The 21,346-nt window shown below is 45.0% G+C and overlaps 1 long non-coding RNA gene across 1 annotated transcript; it reads left to right on the forward strand.

The window, feature by feature from the left end:
• Window positions 1-229: 229 nt before the first annotated feature.
• On the forward strand, window positions 230-8,251 carry LOC103663253. Its single transcript, XR_568732.1, has 3 exons — window positions 230-365; window positions 1,979-2,184; window positions 6,661-8,251. It is a non-coding gene; the product is annotated as an uncharacterized LOC103663253 (long non-coding RNA).
• The last annotated feature ends 13,095 nt before the right edge of the window (window positions 8,252-21,346 follow it).

The following is a 21,346-nucleotide window of genomic DNA, read 5'->3' on the forward strand; positions in this document are numbered from 1 at the left end:
AGGAAGTCCCTTCCTCACCCAAGTTTGGAGCCAATTGAAAGTCACAGGAGTCCGGCAGAAGAAGACACAAGTACCATCTTCATTACAATTCTGTGGACCGAATGTGTGTCCCCAAAATTCACATGTTGAAACTCTAATCCCAGTGGGATGGTATTTGGAGATGAGGCCTTTGGGAGGGGATTAGATCATGAGGGTGGAGCCCTCGTGATGGATTGGTGCCTTTATAACAGACACGAGAGCACTCTCTGCTCTCCACCGGGTGAGAACACAGGGAGAAGACGGCCATCTGCCAACCAGGACAGGGGTCCCTCGTCAGAACCCAACCATGCCGGACCCTGCTCTTGGGCTTCCCAGCCTCCAGACCTGTAAGAAATAGATGCTTGTTGTTTAAGCTGCCCAGTTTATGATATTTTTGTTATAGCAGCCTGAACTGACTAAGACATGAGTCATAAGCCTGGGTGGGAAGATGTGGCTTAGGGGTGCGGCAGTAATGAGCTTTCTAATACTGAATTCCAGAATAGGGCAGACCTACCCACCCATGACGGGCAGCACTGAATGATTACAAGGCCCTCAACAAAGGAAGAGGCTGCCCTGTAGAGAGGATGCCTTAGCAGAGTGGAATGGGGGCTGTCTGCTGCCAGGTCAGTCCCCTCTCTCAGACTCCTCATCCTATTAAGTCACCAGTCCTCCCCGCGAGGCACAGAGCTGCTTCGTAAATAATGATCGCTTGGATGAATGAATGAATGAATGAATGAATGAATGATTTGACTTTTCTTCTGAGTCAGAGTCAAAATGGTCAAACGTGGGTTAAAATTGTTAGAAAATGCTCCAAAATTCAAAATAATTAAAATATCCAGCCGTAGGGGAAATGTAAAGAAAATCAAGGTACATCCCCTTAATTGGAAAACTATGTAGCCCTAAAAAAAGCTCATGAATGAAAAATTTGTAAAAAGATAGAAAATGTTTTATAAAATTAAGCACAAAGCACCAACATATACAGAAATAAGCAAAAATCTTCAGATGTTTTTCTTTCTGCTTCATACAACTCTTCTATAGATTCCAAATAGTTTAGAATAAAGCGTGATACTTTTAGAGTTCAAAAGTTAATTTTTCTTTAAAAATTAGGTCATACATCTAGCTAGAAATTCTAGAAATCAAAGCAAAAGACGGAACTGGTATACCCACTTCGATATTTGCCTTGAAATAATGACTAGATAGGAAAAAAAAATGGATATAGCAAATCTCATTAACCCACCTCAAATGAAGTTCTGTTTCTAAAGTTGGTTTATATATTTATTCAGTTCACTTTATTTACTTATTTTTTAAAGATTTTATTTATTTGACAGAGATAGAGACGGCCAGCGAGAGAGGGAACACAAGCAGGGGGAGTGGGCGAGGAAGAAGCAGGCTCATAGCGGAGGAGCCTGATGTGGGGCTCGATCCCATAATGCTGGGATCACGCCCTGAGCCAAAGGCAGACGGTTAACCGCTGTGCCACCCAGGCGCCCCTATTCAGTTCACTTTAACATGACTCATTCTATCATGTAGAAGCTGAGACATATATTTTATAAATCACAAAGTGGCTCATAGGCCTGACTTTTCAGTAATGAAGAGAAGTAACCCTTATAAAGGTTGCTGTGGTAGCCAGCCTACAAGGTGACCTTCAGTGATCCCCACCCCTTCGTCTTCGTGCCCTTGTGGAATTCCCTCCCCTGAGCATAAGGTAGATTCAGGTTGACCAGTCTTTCTGGCTTGCCCAGCATTGAGGGGATTCCCAAGATGTGGGAATTTCAGTGTTAACATAGGAAATCTCCCCGGGCAAATGAGAATGAGCTGGTCACCCTCGCTGGATTTAGTGACTCACTTAAAAGAACGGAATACAGCAGAAGCGATGAGTTACCACTTCCACGATCATGTTCTAAAAGACTGGCTTCCGTGTGATGCTCTCTCTCACGCTCTCTTGGTTCACTTCTTCTAGGAGAAGCTGGCTGCCACGTCATGAGGCAGCCTTGCGGAGAGACGCATAGGTGTGAATTCAGAAACAGATTTGAGGCCTGCCAACAGCCACGTGAAGGCAAACAGAAGCAAATCTTCCCTTAGGCCCTCGGATGACGAGCGCCCCAGACTATGCCTGACTACAGCCTCCAGAGAGACTCAGAGCCAGAACCAACTTACAGAGAAACCGTAAGATAATAAATGTTAGTGGTTTTCAGCCACTGAACGTTGGGGAATTTGTTACACAGCACAGATAACAAATATAGTTGTGACAGCATTGGAAATCGACTCTAAGTTATAAGTTATTTTTGAGTCTAGAATATACTTCTTTAAAATGAGCTTTATCGAATATTTAAAAAGGGGGTGTGTGTGTACTTAGGTGGCTCAGTCAGTTAAGTGTCTGCCTTTAGCTCAGGTCATGATATCGGGGTTCTGGGGTCAAGCCCAGAATGGGGCTCCGAGCTCAGCAGGGAGTCTGTTTCTCCCTCTCCCTCTGTCCCTCTCCCCACTCTTGCTCTCTCTCTCTTTTTCTTTCTTTCTCACTCCCTCTCTCTCTCTTTCAAATAAATAGATAAAATCTTTAAAACAATAAAATTTAATTTAAATTTAAATGAGTTTTATCACACAAACCATAACTACTCTCCCCACCCACATTTATAGGAGTGCCCAAAAGCCTAGCATTGTCTTGTCCCACATCACCTCACCCCATTATAACCATTCAGACCAGGTCCCTGACTTCATGTAAGTAACAAACCAAGCACTTCCCAGGGGGAAGGAGTCCCTTACTTTTCCGGCTCTCCACAGCCGCAGCGTGGGGCCTGAGCTGGTGACCCCGGTGACTAAGTAGTACATCAGTTCATCACAATTTCACAGAATCGTAGAATCCAGGATTCCTAAGACGAGAAAGAGCCTGCTGGGATTTCTTTGATTATAAATTTAACGAAGGTGAAAATGGTGTGCCCCATTGGAGAGGGAATCCTTAATACCTTTTCCTTCCCCTCTAAAGAAAAGCTAACAGAGGCAAGAGCCATTGAGTTCTTTCACTTGTAACTTTGCGTCATGGAGATGTTCATCCTAGAGAAGTAGAGAAAGTCCTACAATAAACCCAGAACTCTTGTAAGCATCTCTGATCTTCAACAATTACCAGCTCAGGGCCAATTGTATCTCATCTGTCGCCTCCCCCCCCCCTTGCATATACTTAACCCCTACCCTGATCCTTCGGGTTATTTTGAAACAAATTTCAGACATTATATCATTTCATCCGTAAATACTTCAGTACCTATCTCTAAAAGATAAGAAGATGAGAACTTCTTTTAAAAAAAACATAATCCCAATGCCATTTAAAAAAAAAAAATTCTTCATGTCATCAACTATCCAGTCAGGGTCTTATTTCCCCCAGTCGTCTCAGGTTTTGTGAGTCTGTTTGTTTTATAGTGAGTTGGTTTGTCCAAGTCAGGATCCAAACAAGGTCTACACATTGCTTTTGGTTGCTACAGCTCTTAAATCTGTTTTAATTTATGGCTTCTCCCTCCCTCTGCCCACCACTCCCCATCTACCACGCCCTGCTTAGTCGCACATTTTGAGACCATCTTTCCAAGCTCTAGTAAACATGCTGCTTTCTGACGTCTGGTAGTGACTCATCTCTCCCAATAAACAAATGGCAACGTACCGGAGCCCCACTTTGAGAATCGCTTTTTGAGGTATGCTTGAACTTGGGTCTACTTTAAAAGTATCATAATTTATCAAAGAAAGACACTCTGATTACACGCCATACTGGAGGGATAGAAGTCAATTTCACACTACAGTTGATAGAAGTTTTTTAAAAAGTCACTATTAGGGGACGGTTCAGGAAAGTTAATAAATATTTTGCTCTGTTGACACTGCCCTGGGTTTCTCTTTTAAATAATAAATATATTAGCTGCATCATGGTGACGGTGGCCCTTCTTCCTAACCCTCCTTCAGTTTTTTTCTTATTTTCTCTCTAGGAAATGGGATAAAACTAATAACTTCACAGAAAAATTCTCCCAGAGGCCTTTTCCCGAGTACTGCCCAAGCTGAGGCATATCTGTAGAGGGTCGGTGTGAAGTGAAAACACAGCCAGTAACTGATACCTGCGAATTTATTTGGGTCATCATGATGCTGTTAACTGCGGGGTTCCGACAGGATTGCTGTGAAATCTCCTCCCAGGGCTGGCGTCACTCAGGACCCAGGAGAAAGCACATTCTCGGGCCCTGTTTACTCTTCAGATCGGCTCCCCCTGGGCTTGCACTTCACCTCTGCACTTACCACCTGACCAGACAGGGTCCGGGGCGGGGCAGGTGCTGTCAGGTTGGAGGTGTGAGCCTCATTACTGCGTTTCCTATGTTGCCTGCCCGGGATTTGTCCGGCACTGGAACAGGCGAGAGTTCAAAGCAGATGGCACCTTTTCATGACTTGAGTCAATTAAGGAGGGAGTCCAAGCCCAAGCCGGCCTGGAAGACCAGGCTGCCAGAAGGGCCTTGGAACAGCAGCTGGAATAAAACTAATGAAAACAACCACGAGCAATTTGTGAAAATGTCATGGCCAGCACAAACACCCTGACCCTCGTAAACCTCGAGGTGAACTTGGAGAGGCTGGCCCACCCTGCCTTCGGGATGGCAAAGGGGGAAGGAGGCTGATGGCTCCTCGCCAATATGCGGGTCTTTCCAAATCCCCCTCAGGCCTGGCTCTGTTGCCCGAGCGCCTCTCCTGAGGTGGCTCAGCCTAGCGGATCAAACATCTGGGCCCTCCACTCTTCCCTCTAGGTAGACCCTCTTTCCACACAAAACTCCCTCTGTGACAAATGGACATGTATCTACCAGAATGGGCTGAAGCCTGAGAGCCTAAGAGCCAGTTGAAGAAAGCCGCTCTAGAAAGGGCGATGGATACATAGCTCCTCAAGCCTATAGAGACACCCAGAACTTAAATAAGTAAATGTGAAGAGTCCAGGCACAACAACTCATCCTTTCTTCTCCTCCTTCCCTCCCTGTAAATGGTTTGGGGTGTACTCACCACTGTTGACACAAGAGCAAATGCCTCTGTCAAGATAAATGGACTTTCTGTAAACTCACAGCTGTATAAGCTACAAAAAGTTACAGAAATGATTAATTGAGGAAGACGGCAGCTCAGCTTATATAGACGCAAAGGGCAGCCCAGATCACAGTCCTGTTCCTACTGTAGGGACTGAACCAAAGGACCACTCCAGGAACACCCCCACCACCACCAAAGTCAATCAGACTAAGATGAGGAGAAACTAATCTAAATTGGAAAAGGGAAAATAAGAACAATGGGCTTCTGTTATTTGTTTTATTTATTTAATTAATTTGCAAATGTGTGGTTTCTTTTCAAGTGTTTTCATGAGGATGTGGTTCTCCTGGGGGACAGGGGTATTGAGGAGGAGGGGAGAGTGTCCGAACAAGAGAAGGTGACTGATAGGGACTGTGAAGGGGCTTCCTTCCGGGGTGCTGGCAGTGGTGCCCACATTTCCAGCCCAGCATCGTGGTCACACTGAGGTTTGCTCTGGGATCCATCCCAGGCTTGTACATTTCTATTTTGGTTGTACATTTCGGTATGTGGGTAATGGTTCACCTTTATGTCTGCGTATTTGTTTTCAAGATTAATAGTCCTAAATAATACACAGTTCTTAAAAGAGTTTTGCCAAAGTTTATTTTTAAGTACTTTCCTCTGAGGGGTGCCTCTAAGAACTCCCTGTCCCTTAACGTGTGTCACTCAGCCACCTGTTTCCAAGTTATCTGGAATGACTGTTAGAGGAGCAGAGAGCATGATGCCACCAGCCCAACAGATACAGACTTGGAGAAGGGGCCCAGGTGGGGGGAGTCGCATCTCCGGAGTCCCTTGACCTAGCCAGAAAACCAAGAATGATTCTTCTCACCTCTCTTTCACCTACTGGCCACATCCAGACTCAAGATGACCTGGCCTCTCAATTACTGCCTTCGTCCCCGCTGACCTCCTAATAGGTCCCCCAGCTCCATTCTTACCCTCCGCCCACTCGTCCTCCATGTTTTCTCTAGGACAAGGTTTCTTAAACACAAATGTGACTATTTAGCGAGAGACTCCACTTGCTAAAGCCCTTATACACACACACACACACACACACACACACACACACACAGCACAGCTCCCTAGCTAGGTCTGAAACTGTACCTCTCCAACCGCATCTCCCCTGTGTGTACCTATTGCCCTTCATGCCTCCAACCTGCTCTCTGTTCCCAAAGGCACCATGCTCTTAAATACCTTCTTGTCTTTGCTAATTTTGTCTCCTCTGCCTAGAAGGCCTGTCTACTTCTTTCTTCTCCTAGCAAAGTCCTACTTAAATGTTACCTCCTCTGCCTTCCTCTCCTGCTGCCCGAGACCCTGTGAGCTCCTCCCCCGCTGTGCTGTCACCACTAGAATGATACATGATATCTCTTCCTCGGGACAACTTCTTTACCAGATTATAAACACCTAAAGAAGGGACGGTGCCCTGTTTATCTTTGAATTCCTAAAGCCTTGCTCAGTATCAGACCCGTAGGAGGTACTCCCTGCACTGAATTTAATTGACCCTAACAACAGCCCAATAAAGCCTATTACTTGGCTCCTCAGCGTCGGCTCTCTTACCAAAACTGTTCTCTTTTGGTTCTTTTCCAGTCGTGGTGAACCCTCGATCATTTCTGACCCACGAGATGCTACTGCTTGCAGCCTTGCCTTGCAGAGCCTCCTGTCCGGGGCCAGGCTGGAGCCCGTGCGGCCAACGTGGTGCCAGCTACGGTAACTGTTACGTGCCTCTCCTGCCAACAGCGGCCACGACCCAGGGCAAGGTGAGCACGGTCACTGGAAAATGCTCAGTCTTTGCCAGTTGATGGAACCTTCTTTGGTCACCTTCCGAAGTAGGAGGCAGCAGGTAGAATTACCCTCACCTGGAACTGAGATGTCTGGTAGGATACCTTCCTCCCTCCCAACCAAACCGCCTTCTTTTCCACATTCCCTTGCGATCTAGACTTCTGTGTCTCCTCCCTAGATCTCACCTTCTTGGAGGTTGCTTTTCCAGCCTAAGAGGGCAAAGAATCATCTCGGAATGCTCTGAGTTCTGTGGGCAGTTGCACTGCTCAGCAGGGGGTGGGGGAGTTGAGGGGCCGTGACTGAAAACAGGTTCCATGTGACACGCACTGGGTCCATAAAGCATTATATTAAAAAAATTAAGATAATGGAGAACATTTAGAATTGCAGCATGTCTGCATCAAAAATGACAATAGGTAAGTGCCAAGGTGTCATAGAAGCAACTTAGAGATCAACAAGCCCACACTCCCATTTTACAGACAGGAAACTGAGGCCAAGAGATGGGGCGTGGCTTGCCCAAGGTCACACAGCTGGCTCACACTGAGCTGAGCCTGCTCCAGTTGGGGCTTTTTCCAGCTTCCATACTTAAGCTCAAGGACTTACTGGCAAAAACAGAGTCCAGGGGTTCCCAGCACCTCCTCCCAGCTCAATAGCTTTTAAGGGGTTGCTTTTCTCATCCCGTGGCCTATTTATTTCAAGTGTTCGTCTGTCCCTTCAGCAGCTGCAGAGCGTGCGTGCGTCCTGCCCCGCGCACTGGGAGTGGTTCCACGTAAGCCATGGCTTCTAAACCTGCACCAGACTACCTGGAGTGAGTTTTTAAAATACAGAATCCTGGTCCTCGTTCTGGTGTTTTCCATTTCAGGAGGATGGGCCTCAGAAAGCTGTAGACTTGAACTCCTTCACGAGTTCTCCTGTAAGGCAAAATTTCAGGACCATTAAGCCAGCTGCCCTTTCTAGGTCCTTTCTAACCTGGAGATTCTGTGCTTATGTATAATATGAACTCCCTCACCTCTGATTCACTGGCAATCCATCATTCCTAATTTAAAAAAAAAAAAAAAAGATACAATCAGAAGCATGGGTGTGTTATCTAGACTCCTGGCAAGAAAACCGGCATCCAGAGAGAATGCGAAAGTCACTCAAGGTCACCAACAGACTGCCTGCATCAGTAGGGGAGCCCAGGACTTTGAACTCGCTGACCACAAGGTGCTGCTGTCCTATAGAATAAGCAGCAGAAAGGAGACCTGTGACCCTGAATGACTCAGCCATTGCCCTGCAAGGTGAAGGTCGATTAATGCCTGCACATCATCTCTTCACCCATGACATGAGAGCGATAATGTTTGCCTCCCTTTCAGGTGACAGAGCTGCTTAGAAAACACTGAAAGTATAAAAGTGTTAAGAGAAGACGTGCTGCCTTTTCAAAATAACTCAGATATGATATTTCCTCTTAGGTGGTTGCGTTGAGTAAAACTTCCATCAAGATCCACATGGTAATGGGAACTATGAGAATCCTGGCATCTTAAACCCCTGTTCATATAACTTGGTCTGAATGGGTGGCCTCACTCAGTGTGGATAGTTCAATTTATAATTTATTGAAGTCAGCCTAACGCCAAGATCCGACTTTCTCAGGGCAGTTGATTTCTTTTAGTCTCTAGGCAAATCCCAAGCCCTGTTATAGACCTCACAACAGGCAAGATGCCTCTATGGGAGAAGTCACAAACCTTTTCAACTATGAACACCAGACTCAAGAAGCTGGAAACTAAGAGCTGGCTGAAGACAGCTGCTCAGTGAGGTCCCTATAATCATTGCAGACCCCTTGGAAAATGCTTACGTTGGCTTTCTACACTGTATTTGCCCCAACTCCTGCTGATCTATGAGCTGCTAGAAACAGACTCGTTTAGTAGAATGCCTTAGAACTGAGAGCTTAAGAAAGCCTTGAATAAAATTTAACTTGGATGTGTGGGATTTCAACGGCCACGATCTCCTGAGATTTAAGATCTGATAATGCTGAAATTGTTGTTGCAATTTACTATACTCTTCCACTTCCGTGCATGTAAAGCTCACGCTTAGAGCTCCCTACCAGTTTTCCATTGGTCTGTGGGACGAAAAGCCCTCACTGATCTTCACATACATTAGTGGGAAGCCACAGAGAGAACAAGTATGTGGAAATACAGGGGAAAGAGAGAGAGATCAGAAAAAATGGAGCACTGGGACAGAGCAGAGAGAGCAAAATGGACACACTGTGAAACAATAAAGTCATGTATGGAAACCAGAGAAGCAAAGGCAAAAACAGAGCAGGAGGAGGAAGGGGAAGAGAGGGGAGAATAAGATACATATATTTCAAGGAATGCGTATGCCAGGTAGATGGTAAATGCAAGAAACAGTTCTCTATTCCTGGCTGTTTTAAGTTGAGGCAGTAGGATTAGAGGGCTGACGGTTTTACTGGGTGCGAGGAAGAAGAAAGTCATGTGCCTATCATGTGCTAACTGCCCAACGCAGCCCTGGACCAAGGAAGCTGCAGCTGACAGACTAGAATCGGCGTGGCGACATGACTGGTTTCCAAGTCCACAGGGAGTATAGGCCATGGTGTTACCTTGAGGAATAAGAGAGAATTTCCAGTGGTCTAAACAAATGAGGATCTTTCCACAGAGTGGACTGGAAACTTGAAGGGAATCCATGCTCAGGTTTGCCACCCACACCAAATGAAGGCCTTCTGGGCTGGTGTGCAGACAAGGTCCTGAGGGTGAGAAAATCAGACCACATGCTTGGGCTCTCTGCAGAGCCTAAGTCTCCAGGAGAGATCGTTTTGTCATTACACATAGCATATACCGAATGATCAGTAAAGGGTAGCTAATATTCTTCCAGAATATTGTTTTCTTTTCTTTTTTTTTTTTTTTTTTAAGATTTTTTATTTATTTATAGACAGCCAGCGAGAGAGGGAACACAGGCAGGGGGAGTGGGAGAGGAAGAGGCAGGCTCCCAGCAGAGGAGCCCGATGTGGGACTCGATCCCAGAACGCCGGGATCACACGCTGAGCCAAAGGCAGACGCCTAACGACTGCGCTACCCAGGCGTCCCCAGAATATTGTTTTCTGCACTGACTTCTGCTTGGGTTTCTCATCACCTCTGCCATCATTGTGTGCTCCCCAGTGTTCTCAGGCTTCTCTCACACAAAAAGGGTTCCTTCTGATCTTACCAGAGGGACTTACCAGTGTCCATCCATTCATTCCTCATTCATCTTTCTTTTATGCATTAGCAACTTTTCACCATAACACCTTTTGAAAGTCATACCACTGGTGACTTCTTTCTCTTATATATATAGTAACTTATATATATAGTGACTTCTTTCTCTTATATGTATAGTAACTCTTTTACTCAAAAACTCACTAAATAAATAACGAACAAGCAATACTATTTCTTCATTAGGGTTTCAAACAAAGACCATTCACCAGTTTTCTTGACACGACAGTTTATTGTAGGGAATACTATTTGGAACAAATTTGAATTGTAAGCCATGTTTGTATGAACCCAAAACATGTGCCCCACGAGAGGACTGAGGAATGGCAGCATCTATGACTCTGTGACCTATTGTGTGCACGCACTATTTCCATATATTTCCAAACACACGCATGTTTAACTTTTATTTTACCCTGGAAATATTTTTCTGGGCCGTAATTTTATTTTTAACCCAGTGTGAATGCAGAAGTCACCAAAAGGTTAAAAAAAAGATAAGTACAAGAAAGTTTTAGTACATTACCTTTTCTGTAGAAACTATATCGATTGAACTTTCAAATTGTGCTTATTCTTTTTCTTTTTAATTAAGTCATCTCTGCACCCAACGTGGAGCTCAAACTCAAGACCCCGAGATCAAGAGTTGCGTGCTTTACCTACTGAGCCATCCAGGTGCCCCAAACTTGCTTATTCTTTAACTTAATTTGTTGCCATTGTTCCATTGATATATTGTTCTATCTGTGAAAATTGTTTGGTGTCTTGGGATGGGATACAACACAATTTTTCCCACTAAAATGAATAGAGGTTTTTAATTTTTTTTTTCTACATAACAGCTTTTCACTTAGTAGCAGAATTTTTAGTCCATTTAAAGTCACTTAGTCGAAGATGAGTATACTATGTTCAGGGCACCCTAGGAGGCACTAGAAAGCCCAAGATGAATTGAACCCAGATCATGCCTTCAGCTCGTAATCTAATAAGAGGCACTGATGGGTAAATGGGCAATTTAGCAGTAGCAGTGAGATGAACACTCTAGAGAAGGTTCAGGGAGTTTAGCGCAACCAGGAGAGGGGAAATCTCTCAGTGGACTTAGGATTTCAAGGTGGGAGACCATTCAGGGCTTTTGTTTCATCCTTCCGTCTTGAGCAAAGCAAAGGTACTTGTATCTTATCCCCTTAGTAATTTGCAAGTTTGGTTGTTAATCTGTCATAAAGTAATTCAAGGGGGGGGAAGTCCTCCAGCCCTCTGCTGGACAGCTCCAGGGACACCTTGAACTCAAATCACCCAAAGGCCAACTTTGTCTTGGCCACAGGCTTGTGTCCTACAGTTGTCCGATCCAGAAACTGAAGAGACATGCCCAGCCCCTTCCTTGCCCTGTTCCACCTGATCTGATTCCCAAGCCCTGTCCATTTTTCATCCTCAACTTTTCAGAATCTGCCTACTTCTCTCCATCCCTTTACCCCCATCCTATTCCAAGCCACTTCCTTTCTTCCCCAGGCTCTTCTTTCCCTTCCTCTAAGCTCAGCTCCCCTCCATTCATTGCTCAGAATGTAGACAGAGTGGTATTCCTAAAGTACAAATCTATGTCTCTTTCCAGGCTTAAGACCTGAAGGGCTTACCATTGCCCTTATGATCAAGGCCTTCTGGATATTCAGAGCCCATGAAGATGTGACTCAAGCCTTCTTTCCCAGCAACAGCTCTTCCCCCTGGGGCCTCCCCAGGCTGCACTTCTTTGTTTCTTATAGGAACCTAATCTCTCACCTCTGGACTTTGTACTTGCTATTCCCCTTCCTAGAACATCCCCCCACCCATTTCCCTTCCTTCCTTACTGAACTCCCCCTCAGCTTTGTTCTCAGTCCCTCCCTGATGCTCTGACAAGGTGAGGGACCCCTGTTATGTTATATTTTGCAGCACCCTCTAATACCCCTGTCCCAGCGCTAATCACACTGTATTGCAACTGATTAGTTTCCTTCCTTTTTAGACTGTAGGACCCGGAAGGCAGGGGTCATGGGTGTTCTAGTCAGCATTATATCCCTACTGCCAAGTCCAGTGCTGGCATATAGAGGAGGCCCAATCTATTGAAGAATGAATGAATGAATGAATGAATGAATGAATGAATTGCTTCCTTTATAAGTAACTGCAGAAAGTTACCTATGGGCTTTAACTCAGGAGATAGATCGTCAAGAAGGACTTTTTCGACGATGGTGGTAGGCATAGGGTAGGTATATCTGAAAGTGCCTTATCCCACATCAGCTCTTCTTGGTCCTTAAAGGCCTGGAACACAGGTCTGGGCTCCCTATGAGGTGCCTCTTCTTCCTCTCTGGGTCACCCCCTACCTCCCCAGTGACAGGGCCACACTCTGATCCTTGCTGTAATGTAACGACCCTCCCCAAATCTCAAGACCCTTCTCTGAACATCTCCCATTCCCTTCGTGTTGGTGGGTTCTTCAGAGCCAATGTGAGGACTGGTGTCTGCTTCCAGGAGCAGGTCTAGAAGCCCAACCCCCAAGTGCTGTTGAGTGACCCACCATTTCCTCTACAACAGTTATAGAAAGAGCAATAAAAGATAAATTTAATGATAGACCAGATATACAAAAGCAAAGCAATAATATATGAATTTTGAGACAACCAGTATACTCCCCAGTCAGATCCGTTTTCTCCTTTAGGGGTGAGGGGGGAGATTACACATTGGAGCACAGGGAGTGTTTCTAGTCAGACTCCCTGTCACGGAAGAGCAGAGAACCAACTTGTTGACTTCTCTGCTCTTGTGTTTGCTACTGCTGGAGACTGTTTAGGGGAACTCTTAAGAACTTCCCTATCGGCACCATAATGAATTTGTGGTTTCCCAGGCAACTCCCTACACTGGCAAGTAATTCAAACTGGCATAAACTTTGTGAAGAGCAATTTGGCAACAGAGCAGCCCTGGCATTTTCCTCTCAGCTCCATTCTTGTCCCTCCGTGCTCTGCTCGGCAGGACCAACCACATAATTTGCAGGGCTGGTGCAAAATAAAAATGCAAGACCCCTTGCTCAGAAAGTATTACAAATTTCAAGACAGTGACAGCAGGGGCTTCTCTAAGGACGGGGCTCCGTACAACTGCACAGATCCAATGTCCTTGATACTGGCCCTGCTTCTCTGTCTCAGTGGGAGCTGGATCTTGCAAATGACTTTCCCAGATGTCTTTGCCATCTTGCTTCTGCTTAGGTTCAGTCAATGGAAGGCATGGGTGGGATGGGAGGGGTGGGAGGGGCCACTGGAAGGCATGAAGGAAAAAAGCATTTGTATCCTTTTCTGCTTCCTTCTACCCATTGACCCACTTATTCAACTTCTAAGGTTTATACTAGGGAATAATCAAGGAGTCGGAAAAGATCTAGCCAAAATACTGTTTATTACAGTCTTTTCTGTGATAGCAGGACACTGGAAATAACCTAATTCCTAAATATCCAACAATGCACCCATTAACAATAAGAAGATAAGGGCAAATATTAATGGAACAGAATATAATATAAAATCCAGAAATGGATTCAGATATGAACAGAAATTTAGTATATGACTAAAGTGGTATCTCAAATCAGTATATAGCAAGACTTGACTTATAGATGTCAAGAAAGGCAGTGACAGGCCCATATCCCTCATGAACATAATATAAAATTCCTTAACCAAGTATTAGCAAAGAGAATCAAGCAATATATAAAAAGGATAGTAAGTCATGACCAAGTGGGGTTTACTCCAGACATGCAAGGTTGACTTCAGGGTCAAAAATAAATTCATATAATTCACTACATTAACAGAATAAAGGCAAAAAAAAAAAAGCATACGATCATCCCCATAGATACGGAAAAAGCACTTGTCAAAATTCATGATAAAAACTCTCACCACACTAGGAATAGAAGGGGACTTTCTAAATGTGATAAAGGGCATCTAGAACCTACAGCTAACATCATACTTAATGGTTACGGTTTCCTAGGCAACTCCAAGCACGGCAGAGCGGTTCGAATTGGCATCAACTTTGTGGAGAGTAATTGGCAATGCAGAGCCAGCCCATCCTTAACCTGTTTGCTCACATGTAAGGTCAAGAACAAGGCAAAGAAGCCCACTCTCCCTACTTTAGCCAACATTTCGCTAGAGGTTTTGGTAAGTACAATGAGGTTAAAAAAAAAAAAAGAAGAAGAAGAAGAAGAAGAAAAGGCATAAAGCACAGAAAAGAAGAAAAACTGTATTTTGAGATGACATGACTATACACGTAAAAAAAAATCAACATGTGGGACCGGAAGAACTGAATATCCCTTGGAAAAAAATTAAATGGGGTACACACTCCACAAATGACACCCGAAAAAAATGTTTACTAGCTCAATAAGATCATAAAGGCATGAGAGGAGGCCATGGGACATTTATTGCATAATAAGAATACGGAAGCCCTTTCTAATTATGAAATAACATCTAGAAGGATGGAAAACTGAAAAATACAACAATAACATAAAAACTGCACGGCACAAATACAGTAAGTAAAGTTATAAAGCAAGTGACAGGTTGAGGAAAATATTTGTGATCCATACTCACGGATAGAAGGCTAATGTCCTGATACAGAAAGACTCTGTGGGAAAAAGCCTATGGTCTGAAAGAAAAGGGGTAATAGTTATGGATAAAAAAAGAAATATCAAAAGCTCTCAATCATGTGAAAAGATACTCAACCTCACCTATAATGAGAGGTTGAAAATTGAAAGCACCATTTTTATCAATCACATCAGCAAAGATGGAAAATGTTTTTAACCAACTCGTTGATGATGATGGGGTAACAAGCCTTTCTGTGTACTTACAAGGAGGCATCTATAAACCTATACAAAGCCTGCGGAAAGCAATTTGACATCTCTCAGAATTACAAACGCAGGTATCTCTTAATGGGGCATTTCATTTCAAGAACTTGATCCTACAGCCGCATTGCCCCAGTGTGAAAGAAGGTTATTTATGGTAATATTTTTTGAAATTCCAGAAGACTCAAAGTCACCTAAGTGCTGAGCAGCAGGGACTTGTTAAATAAATTAAGGTACATTTATATCAGAATCCTTTTTCTTTTTTTTTTAAGATTTTATTTATTTGTCAGAGAGCACAAGCGGGGCAGGGGCCAGGCAGAGAAGCAGGCTCCCTGCTGAACGAGGAGNNAGGAACTCATCACGGGGTTCAATCCCAAGATCCTGGGATCATGATCATGACCTGAGCCAAAGGCAGATGCTTAACTGACTGAGCCACCCAGGGGTCCCTTATAACAGAATTCTATGGCAGCCCTTAAACATGAGGAAACTATATATATTGGTCTGTAGTGATCCGCAAGATATATTATTATGTTAATAAAGTAAGGTGCGGGGGCTGGATGGTGCCTTCGGGTGAGCCTCACACTCTTGGTTTCTGCTCAGGTCGTGATCTCAGGGTGGTGAGAGGGACCCCCACCTTGGGCTCCATGCTCAGTGCAGCCTGCTTGAGATTCTCTCTCTCTCTCTCTCCCTCTGTCCCTCCTGCTCGTGCTCTCACACTCTCCCTCTCTAAAATAAATAAATCTTTAAAGAAAAATAAAGTAAGCTACAGAGCTCTGTTACGATATGAACCATTTGTGTACAATGTGAGCAAGGTATATGTATTTGCTTGGATATACATAAAATATCTCAGGAAGGATTTACCCCCAAAAAGGGGCAAGGGGGGTGTAATATTTGGTTGCTTCTGAAAAAGGTAACGGGAAAAGGGACAGGGTTGGGAAAGAGAGTTTTCATTATATAGCCTTTTATACTTTTTTAACTGAACCATGTGAATGTTTACTTATTCAAAAGATAAATGATCTTTTTAAATAATAAGTTAGAAGAATGTATGTGGAATATGGAAAACATTCACAGAAAATTGTTAGCTGAAAATGAGATTTTGAAAAGTACAGCCTGATCTCACTTTTATTTTTCCTAAATGCAGAGATGCAGGACACCTGGGTGGCTCTGTCAGTTAAGTGTCCGACTCTTGGTTTTGGCTCAAGTCGTGATCTCAGAGTCATGAGATCAAGACCCATGGTGGGCTCTGTACTAAGTGTGGAGTCTGCTTAAGATTCTCTCTCTCTCTGCCCCTCCCCCTGCTTGTGTGTGTACACTCTCTGAAAAAATGTAGAGATGTTTGTGACTAGATTCACTTATGTCGTCTTACGCATCCATGTGGGGTCAGCCTGAGATTTGGATGGCATTTATTCCCAGAATTTGGAGCCCTTCTTCGTTAGCTCTTTTCTGGAATTTATTCCCTTACTTTCCAGCATTGTGGGCGCCCAAAACTTATCCCGTGGCTCTTCAAGCTAATAAAGCTATTAGCTTTCTATCAGTATTTAGCCATTTTATTTTATTTTATTTATTTGAGATTTTATTTATTTATTTATTTATTTGAGAGAGACAGAGAGAGAGAGAATGAGTGGGAGGGAGGGGCAGGGGGAGAGGGAGAAGCAGACTTCCCGCTGAGCAGGGAGCCCAAGATGGGGCTCAATCCCAGGACCCCAGCATCATGACATGAGCTGAAGGCAGATGCTTAACCAGCTGAGCCACTCAGGTGCCTCTATTTTAACCATTTTAAATAGTACCAGTTAGGATCTTCCCTCAGTTCAAAAGCCATAATAAACAGGAAATTCTCTTCATGTCTTTTCCATCTTCCATATGCCAACTCCTTCCCACTATCTGCCTGCTTTTGTTCACTCTCCAGGGACCTCAGGTAATTGTTTTTTACATTTTGTCCAGAGTTGATCACTGTCATCTGTAAGAGGATCGGTCCAACAGAAGCTTACTCAGTCACACTGGACATGGACCTAAGAAATATTTATCATTCTTGGCCTTCTGGGTGCCTGGCAAGATTGTGCTTCCTGTTTCACTTATGGCTGGGATGGTGACGTATGAGATGTAAGTAGAAATTATGACCTGAATTTTCCAAATGGTGGCTGTTCCATCAGCCTGGGTCTTAAATTAATAGAGATCCCAGCCAATCCTTGTTTAAAAGGTATTGTGAGCAAGAAACAAATCTATTGCCCCATGCTGTCTCTTTTCTACAAATATGCCCAACATCTTCAGAAGTAGCCAAAATACTCTAGGGCAAGCCAGACACACGGCCATGTCCTTGCCCATCACTCTAACCCTTCCTTCAGCATGAGTCTGGAGTAGGGGAAGGAACCTGTGGGACCCATCTTGCTTCCACACACATAGTCATGTAACCCCTGGAGATGTCACAAGCCAGTGTGCTTCTCCATAGCTGGACTGGGACCACAACAGAAAGAACTCACTCTTGGCCTTACAGCTTACTTATTTGCAGGACCACAATAATGGAGAGCTTAGGAAACAAGAGCTCTGGACTCAAGAGTCCTGAGCTCAGCTCCGAGCTTGGCTACCGTGGGAGCCTGGCTTTGTCATTTGCCCTCTCTAAACCTTAATTTCTTCATCTGTCATCCAGGAGTGCCAAGACCACACAGTGCACGTTGGAGTGCCTGGCACATAGCCAGGGTTCAAAAAAAAACCATAGCTGTGTGTCACCTGTTTACTCAACACTCAGCAAATTTTACTGAAAGCTTACTATCTGCCAGGCACTGTTCTAGGCACTGACTACATCAGCCAAAAAATAAAGAATAATAAAAATAAAATACATGAGCCAAGAAACCAGTTTGTATTTAGCAGGAGACAGACAATAAACAACAAAGGTCATAAGTAAGCAAACTGTGTAGCATGTCAGAATATGCTAAGTGCCACAGGAAGAAAGAAAATGTAGGAATGGGCAATCACAGTTCTTTAAATAGAACAGCCAGGGTAGGTAGACCACTTTCAGGCGGGGACAGGGGAGCAAAGACTTGAGGAAGGTGAGGGAGTGAGCCATGCCAAACCCTCTTTTGTTTTTTATAGATTTTATTTATTTATTTATTTATTTATTTATTTATTTATTTATTTGAGATAGAGCGAAAGAGAAAGCATGAGTGGGGGTGAGGGGAGCTGGGGTGGAGGGAGAAGGAGAAGCAGACTCCCCACTAAGCCCAACACAGGGCTCAATCCCAGGACCCTGGGATCATGACTGAGACGAAGGCAGACGTGTAACTGAGCCCCCCACGTGCCCCATGCAGAAACCTCTTAGAGAAGAGGGTTCCAGGTAGAAGAATGAGCCATCGCAGATAAGGTGGCAAGTGTAGCTGGTAAGTTCCCAGATAAGCGAGGCATCGGTATGACTACAGCAGAGTGAGGTGGGGTGCAAGCAGGAGAGGAGGTCAGAAAGTTGCCTTCTGGGCAGATGGAATGGGCCTCATCCCCGTCCCTGTTTTAAGGAGTTGGACACTTGATCCAAGTGAGATGGGGAGCACTGTGGAGTTCTGAGCAGAGGAGTGACGTGACCCGACACGGATGTCACGGAGAGCATTCTGGCAGTTGTGCTGAGAAAAGAAGAAGCCAGGGCTCGGTGGGAGCATGGAAAGCAGCTAGAAGGCTACTGCACTTAGCAACCCAAGAGACAAAGGAGGTCATGAAAGTGACGAGAAGCGCCAGGTTCCAGATATATTTGGAAAATACAGCTGACGGGAGTCCCTGATGGCTTAGCCGTGGGGGTATACATTAAAGAGCCAAATGAAGGATAACTCCTCGGTTTCTGGCCTGAGCAACCAGAAGCACAGGAATGCCTTTATCGAAGATGGGAGGGCTTTGAATGGAGCCATTGTGGGGAGAAATCAGCAATAATTCCATTTGAATGCGTTGAGTTTGAGATGCCTGGTAGATACTCAAGTGGCAATGATGAGTGGACAGTTGGATAGTCAAGTGTGGAATTCAGGAGTGAGATCTAGACTGAAGATAAAAATTTGAGAGTCAGGGGCGCCTGGGCGGCTAGTTCAGTTGAGCATCTGCCTTTGGCTCAGATCATGATCCTGGGGTCCTGGGATGGAGACCCACCTCGGGCTCCCTGCTCAGCAGGGAGTCTGCTTCTCCCTCCGCCTCTTCCCCCAGCTCGTGTGCTCACACACTGTCTCTCTCAAAAATAAATAAATAAAATCTTAAAAAATTTTTTTCGAGAGTCATTGGCAGCCAGAAGGTAAGGATTACATCACCAAGAGAGTGAGTGTAGGTATAGAAAAGAGCCAAAAGACAGAGCACGGTGATGTTTAGAGAGCCAGGAGAGGAACTGAGACCAGCAAAGGAGATGAAGAATTAAACTCTTTTACCTGAAACAATGTCCTCCCTTTGCTTCTAAGATGGCATTTTTTTGTTTTGTTTTGTTTTCCTCTTACTTCACTGCCCACTTAGTCTTCTTTGCTGTAAGTTGCATGAATTGAAATGCCTGGCCAATGGATTCAGTAGGATGGAGCTCATTTGTGACCTTGGCAAGAGTGGTTTTGGTGGCTCAAGGCGGGTGAAAGATTGGCATGAGATCAAGCGAGAATAGGAGGTGTAGACACGCAGGCAACTTTGGGATGTTTGCAGTCAAAAGGAGTAATAATGGAGGGGAATTTGGGGCTAAGGAGATACATACAAATACATATAAAGAAAGGAAGGGGTCACCTGGGTGGCTCAGTCGGTTAAGTGTTGGACTCTTGATTTTGGCTCAGGTCATGATATCAGAGTCATGAGATCGAGCCCCATACAGGGCTCTGTGCTGAGCGTGGAGCCTGCTTAAGATTCTCTCTCTCCCTCTCCCTCTGCCCCACCCCTGCTGCTTGCGTGCACATTCTCTCTCTCTCTCTCTCTCTCAATCTCAGTCTCTCTGTCTTAAAAAAAAAAAAAAAAAAAAGGAAGGAGTACACCATGTTTTTGTGTCCATGTGAATTATTTAGGAGAGGGGGACAACTGATTAGCAGGAGATGAGCGGATAATTCTTGGAGCAGTGATTAAATAGTCGAGACAGAGGGACTGTGGTGCCAAGTGGAAGGTTCTGCTTTATATAAGGGCACCTCTGTGTGACAGGACAGAGGGCAGGGTCAGGGCAGAGAGGCAGGTGGGATGGAAGCAACGGGGCTAGGAAGATGAGGCAGTTCTTGAGAAATTGCTTTTACTTAGAGATTAAGGAACAAGGTTTTCAGCTCAGGGTGAGGAAGGAGAGAGGTGCAGGATAATTGAGGACAGAAGGTGCAGTGTCATTTCAGAGTGTGAGAGAGTAAACTGAGTAGGGAAAGGCAGAAGGGCGGTGTTGAGAACCCACTTGAGATTTATGATCGTAAAGTTGGTGACGACAGCACTGTTGTTTTTGTCCAGTGTATTAAGCTGGACAGAATCAGGGTTTTGCCGGGTGGGTGGTCCCAGGAAGAAGACAGTGAGGGGTGTATGGGTGATACAGTGATAGACAGAGACCATGAAATCTAAGCTGGATAGGAGGGATGTGAGACTATAAGGGCAACGATGAACAGTGAAAAAGTAGGTTGAAGGTCAAAATAAGGTAAAAAAATGGTTCAAGTGCGATTATTAGAGCGAATAAGATGGAAGGGAAAGACATGTTGGTCAGGGCACAGGATGGCTTGAGATGAAAAGAGCAGAGGAAGTGCTGTTATTTAGAAGTAAAAAAGGTCCAGGGTGTCCACATGACAAAGGTCCAAGGTGGAGGGGGAAGTGGTTGCAGTGTAGGGACTGGGGTTCCAGCCAGGTCATTATTCTGCAAGGCTGCTAAATTCCCCGAAAACATTAACAGGGGTGGGGAGGAGGTGGAGGACTGTGAGTCAGGTGCTAGAGTCTCCGGGAAGGAGAGGGAATCCACAGGAGACGCTGCAGAAGGGGGTGGTGTCCTCTGCTGGGGTGCAGTCCCAGCAGCTGGGGGGTTAAGGCTGGCTGGAGAGGGGAGAGGAGTCTGATTTGAGTAAGATTCACGAGCGTGGGTGGACCTGCTCTGTTCTGAATTCCTCTCTCTAGTAGCTCAATCAGCTCCTTTCCCCCTTCTGGCAGCTGAGAGGCCAAATAGGGTGAGGGATTGACTCAGGGTCATGGGGTCAGAAGGCAACCAGGGAACCCTCAGGACTTTCGTTCCCCCTTCTCCACTACCCAAATACCAAGGCTGTGTTTGGGATATTTAAAAGAACATTTAAAAGGCCCCTGTTTGTTTCCGCCTCTGTGCAACGTTTGTGCTGCCGAAGGACAGGGAGCTGGTAACCATGGCAGTAGAGCCCAGAGCTATGGTGAAGAGGTGGTTTTTAAATGGGGGTGCACTTCAGGCAGGCGGCCCCCAGAGCTCACCCTCGAGGCCTCCTCAGAGCTCTTTGTTCATTGAGCTTACTTAGGAAGAGAGGCTGAATTCCTCCCTGCTGGGAAGCAAGCT

The sequence above is a fragment of the Ursus maritimus genome, unplaced genomic scaffold (assembly GCF_017311325.1).
Source record: "Ursus maritimus isolate PB19 unplaced genomic scaffold, ASM1731132v1 scaffold_34, whole genome shotgun sequence".
Classification (NCBI taxonomy): Eukaryota; Metazoa; Chordata; class Mammalia; order Carnivora; family Ursidae; genus Ursus; species Ursus maritimus.